The following is a 6,000-nucleotide window of genomic DNA, read 5'->3' on the forward strand; positions in this document are numbered from 1 at the left end:
CACACATAGACCTCTTTGCCACGTCAAAGAACAAGAGGCTGGATCCTTTACTGCTCTCCGATATCGGATCCAGAGGCATTAGCAATAGATGCTCTTCTTCTGGACTGGAACGGACTCGACGTCTACGCGTTTTCCCCCTTTCAAGATCCTGGGCTAACCATCAAGAAGTTCGTAGAGTCCGATTCAACGAGAATGACCTTATCGCTCCCTTTTGGCCGGCCCAAGAATGGTTCACAGAGGTACTGGAATGGTTGGTGGACCTTCCAGATTGCTCCCGCTAAGGAGCGATCTACTCAGACAACCCCACTTCGACAGGTACCCACAAAATCTCCTCGCTCTCAGTCTGACTGGCTTCAGACTGTCCAAAGTTTGGTCAGAGCGAAAGGCTTTTCAGCAACAGCTGCTAAAGCAATCGCAAGAGCGAGGAGACCTTCCACCTTGCGTGTATACCAGTCAAAGTGGGGATGTCTTCAGACGTTGGTGCAGAGGAAGAACATTTCCTCTTCCAGTACCTCTGTGACCCAAATTGCGGATTTCCTTATTTTCCTCAAAGAAGAATGTCATCTGGTTGTGTCAACTATTAAGGGATACCGCAGTATGTTGGCGGCGGTATTTCGGCATAGAGGCTTAAAGATATCCGATGATAAGGACTTGCATGATCTTATTAGATCATTTGAAACCATTAAGCGTCCTCATGTGGTACCAACTGGAATCTAGACGTAGTTCTACAATTCCTTGGATCGTCTAGATTCGAACCTCCTCCAGCTTAGCCTCTTTCAAGGATCTGACGAAGAAGGCTATCTTCCTTTTGGCCTTGCTACAGCTAAGAGTGAGTGAGCTCCAAGCTATTGAGGGCAATGTAGGGTTTAAGGAAGATTCTATGGTGTGTGTTCGTTTCTTCCAAATTTCCTTGCAAAGAATGAAAAACCCATCACGGCCTTGGCCCAGGAGCTTTGAAGTTCGTAGTTTATCTTTTCTAGTAGGGGAAGAGCCTGAAAGAACTCTTTGCCCTATAGGAATTATGAAGTATTTCCTTAAGAGGAAGGAACAAACTTAAGGCGAATCAAGATGTGCTTTGGTGCTCTGTAAAGGACCCCACTCGGCCCATGTCGAAGAATGCTCTTGTTTCCTTTTTTCTGAGAAGCCTTATTACAGAGGCACATGTTGCTTGTAAGGAAGAAACATTTTAAACTACTGAAAGTGAAAGATCAGAGGGTGAGAAGCCATCGCAACTTCGCTTGCATTCAGAAAAAATATGTCTGTGCGGAACTTGATGGAGGCGACTTTTTGGAGATGCCAATCGGTTTTCGCAAACCACTACCTACGTGATGTAAAAATCACATATGATAAATGCTTCGCCTTGGGTCCTTTCGTATCGGCGGATTCGGTGCTGGGCAGGGAGCTGAAAACTTATCCTGTGTAAATTCTTTATATGTTACCCTATATTTTATATTGTTGTTTTTTGGTTGTCCTGAAAGAGGTTGCAGGAGGCACCTCTTTTTGTCGTAATATTAAACCCTTTGTATTTTGGTTAGGTGGTCTGGTGGGTTTTGGGCTGGCCTTGCAGAGGTAGTGGTAAGGATCTGTTTAGGTAACGGACAAGGTCCCCCCTCTAACAGCATCCGACTTGGATTCTACCACAATAGGGGATCACATATCCCAGTGGTAGATCCGAGAGTCTTTCAGCATCAGGTCACGTCCTAGCTGTAGCTCTCCAGGCAATGCAAACTCAGAGATAGTATCTATGAAGTCTTCATCCTGAAAAGGTGAGAACCAACGGTTTTTTATATCCTACACATTAGTTGTTTCCCGTCTTACCTGTATTATTGAGCTGTCTCTTACCCTCCACCAAGGGTGCCGCCAATCAGCTAAGTATATATCTGTCCAGGGAAGTTCATGTACAAAAAATGATATTGTTTAAACTACAATAAAGTTTTGTACATACTTACCTGGCAGATATAGTACGATTAATGGCCACCCAGCCTCCCCTCAGGAGACAGGAGACAGGTGGAAGAGAAAAATCCTGACAAGCTTACGGGAGTGGTTCGGTACATCCCTCCACCCAGCCCAGCGGCGGGTAAGGTAGACCACCTGACCTACCTGTCCCCCGCGTGTGCCGCGAGATTTGAAATTCTGTCGGGAACGTCGGAGACTATAGCTAAGTATATATCTGCCAGGTAAGTATGTACAAAACTTTATTGTAGTTTAACAATATCATATTTCAACCATTGTACTATAGTAAACAATTACCGTAGTTGTTATAAATGATATTACGTAGAATAGGACTGAGATATCTTAATGTAATAATATTATTCGCTATAGATCAAAGATCAATAGGGAAGTGTACTGTTAAATTTAAACCTAGTTGCAGCTGAAGCTAAGGAAACTGTTCAAGCTGCTAATGACCATTATCGTGTATCGGCAACAAGGATAAAACTCCAGTAAACATATGCCACACCTGTAAATAAAATTGAGGTAAAATCATTTTAATAAAAACTACTGTGTTTGAAAGAACACATTTTACTGTTGGTTTCACGCCGACAAAAGATAAATAACATAAAGTTCGTATTACCAGAATGTAAAAGGAAAATTGCGAATGGAATCACGTATTCACATAATTGTTTTATTCAATAAACATGCCGCCAACGTAATTTGTTAATGAAAAAACAAAATTTACTTCACAATCACGAGACATATTCAAGTCATAGTTCCACCTAAGAACACATGTAAGGAAAAATTCCCTTGTCTCATACAAGTCTAGTATCTAGATAGTATTCATTTATGCCAACTAGAAGCAAGACAATTTACTCAGAATTTTGTTAATTATGGCGAAACGAAGTCGTATTCGCCATCAGCTGATTTCCAAACCAAAACATTGACTGCTATATTAGTAGTATTTTATAATACAATAATATGAGAATACATACAATATCATTGGATACAGTGAAGTAATGTATAACTTTTTAAAAAGATTTATGGAAAAGATGTATATTTACTTTTTCTTCTTTGCTTATCTTAATTTTCGTCACTATGCCATCTACGTAGCAGCGGCATCTCGAGCTCGTACAGTTCATACCTCACTTTTTTGCTCGTGTAACAAAGCAAAAAATCGACCAAGTTGCGCAGTTATATTTTGTATTTCTATCCCTAGGAAAAAAAAAAAAATTGCAGTTCTGCAAAATTGAATGTATACATGAGTTTTGCCTTTTAAAATCAATTCATGCAACAATTGTAAATATAATTTGTTATAAAAATGTGATTCAATGATTTAAATTAAAATATTATTCGGGTGCGACTGAACAGCCTATTCTCTTCCTCATGTGAAGGGCTGTTACAAAGACTTCAAATGGACATAGGTACTGCCACTGTATCATACTTATGTCAAAAATAAAAAAATAAAAATACCCTGTAATACATTTTTCATACACATTTTAAACATAAAAGCATGAAAACTTATAGCAAAAAGCTGAAGTTTCAATAACATTATGAGTTATAATTAGCTACCAAATTAATAAAATATAACCACATGAAGTCTTTGTAAATGCATTTTTCGGAACAACTGCAGACAGGAAAGAACATGAAAAACATCCTCTGATAATGCAGAGGGCAGTTACAAAAGCTGCCTTAATTTGTATCATATTTATGTACAAAAATAAAAATACCCTATACATAATATATTTTCACACACATTTTAAACATAAAAGGACGAAGTTATAAAATAGACACATAAATCGCTAAATTTTCACTTTTTTTAACTCTATATTTTCGGAAGAGCGGCAGGCAGCGGCAGACAAGAACGAACATGAATAAACAACCTCTTTGATAACGTGGAGGGCAGTTTCAAAAGCTGCCTTTGTCTCATATTTATGTACAGAAATAAAAACACCCCAAGACATAATACATTTTCATACACATTTTAAACATAAAAGCATGAACATAAATTAATCGACACAACGATTGCTAAATATGCACTTTTTTAACTCTATATTTTCAGAAGTGGCAGGTGGCAGCATAGAACAGCTCATGGGCCTATAGTTTACCCTAATACGTACCTATGTAATAATTCTCAATAAAAATGTATAATATCAATTGCATAACCTTTATGGTCTGAATGGTATTTCCACAAATGTATGTACTCGTTAGACATAACGGCACTTGTGGCGCTGTTAACTGAAAATTTGCTGTGAAAATAATTTAAAATACCTTATTTTTTACTGAAAATTTTTTACGACAGCAGTAACACCAATTTGCTGCTAAGTGACTGCCCTGCTAACCGCGGGCCGCCTGTATACTGTAAAACCTGGAAGTTGACAACTTACATGGAGTTAAGAGACCACTCATAAATGAACCATCTGGAGCAGAAAAGCAGATTAGGGGTTTGGTGAATTTACTAAGAGTATAAGTATTCATAGTAAACCAAGAATATTATGTCATATGCGCCTGTAGTGGAGCATCCAGGCACATATTGGAGGTGAAGATCTCATGGTAAATTTCTTGCATATATCCATACTGTAATTCCCACAAATTACATATGCATAATTTATCCGACAATTGATCTTTACCCACATTAATGTGACAAATATTTACATAATGCTATTAGATTAGTACTAATTTCATTAAAATTATTCTGTAATTTTGATCATTTAATAAAAGCTTGATCATTTCTATGTAAAAATAAAAATACAGTTGCTAACTCCAATTAGAACCTATGATCTAATATATACTGTACACCAGAAGAAACAGAAATATTGGTAAAAAAAATTTAGAGACATAAACTAAAACTATTTAAAAGACAGGTGTAAAAATTAAATTTGATCTTCAGACAATGTATCAATATGTTATCATGCATTCTTGAAGTGCATCTTGCTTTTAAATGTTCCTAGAGTAGAATTGACATGAACTTGGCTTAAAAAGAGAGGGCCTATATATCCTAAGAATTTTTAAAAACTCTTCTTCGACAACACTAACTTAAGGTTTCTATATTTTAAACATTATGTTAATGTTGCTTTAAGGTTAGCAGCAACTATGCAGGTTTATATATAAAATAAACTGAAAACTTATCAAAATAAAAAGATCAGGTCATAAGCTCAAGACATAACCAATGTAAATTTGCAAAGAACCAGACACTGGCAGTTGTGTGTTAGTATTTGAGATTGAATGAATATTAGTTATAGAAACCAGCTTGAAGCAAAGTTCCATGATGTGTGAGTGAACCAAGTCAATGTGCAAATTTCAGCTATTATTTTCAAATTATCAAGAGGCAAGTATTTATTAGTTAATTTCTATGGGTAACTGCACAGTTCAGAATGCGGTTCTGTTATCATGTGTAATGGTTAGTATGAATGCTGTTGATATAGATGGGGACAATAAAGGGATTCTAACAAGACTGTAATCCATATTTGGTAACAATGCATGTTCAGTAAAGCTCAAATATCTGCATATTTTGGATGCATTCAGTGGAAAATATTTCTTATGGGTCAGAAGTTTTTATGCTCTGTAAAATGATTCCTGTATTCCCATTCCTTCTTCCTGATATTTATGCCAAGTTCTGAATTCCTAACTAGGATAATGTCAAACTTAACAAAATGCTTCCATTCCAAGGTTTACTGTGCATAGGTAACATTGTACTTAATGATTTGGCAGAAAACTAGCCATTATTCATGAAGCTTTTTTTTATCCTCTGAGATGAAGTTACTAATACCACATTAATTATTATTATTATTATTATTATTATTATTATTATTATTATTATTATTATTATTATTATTATTATTATTATTATTATTATATTCAATGCACATTCATATGGCATCTACATGTGGTAGCTTTAATTTAAAAGTGATATTGCCTCTTGAAGACTGAATCACTTACGGTGTTAGAAACAAACTGCAGTGCATACATACTTTGTTAGGTACAAAACACAAAATTAATTTGTTTAGTGCCCTTTGATTTACTAATTACTCCCTCCACTATTACGTACTTTGTATTTTTAGATCTTTT

General features: G+C 36.2%; 1 protein-coding gene across 1 annotated transcript in view; it reads left to right on the forward strand.

Moving 5' to 3' along the window:
* Positions 1 to 5,799, forward strand: part of LOC135216043 (arf-GAP with dual PH domain-containing protein 1-like) — a 99,276-nt gene extending 93,477 nt beyond the window's left edge. The window contains exon 10 of the transcript XR_010314790.1: positions 3,995 to 5,799. The gene's annotated coding sequence lies outside the window, so the exon portion shown is untranslated. The remainder of the gene's footprint in view (positions 1 to 3,994) is intronic.
* Positions 5,800 to 6,000: the final 201 nt, after the last annotated feature.

Source organism: Macrobrachium nipponense, chromosome 6 (assembly GCF_015104395.2).
Source record: "Macrobrachium nipponense isolate FS-2020 chromosome 6, ASM1510439v2, whole genome shotgun sequence".
NCBI lineage: Eukaryota > Metazoa > Arthropoda > Malacostraca > Decapoda > Palaemonidae > Macrobrachium > Macrobrachium nipponense.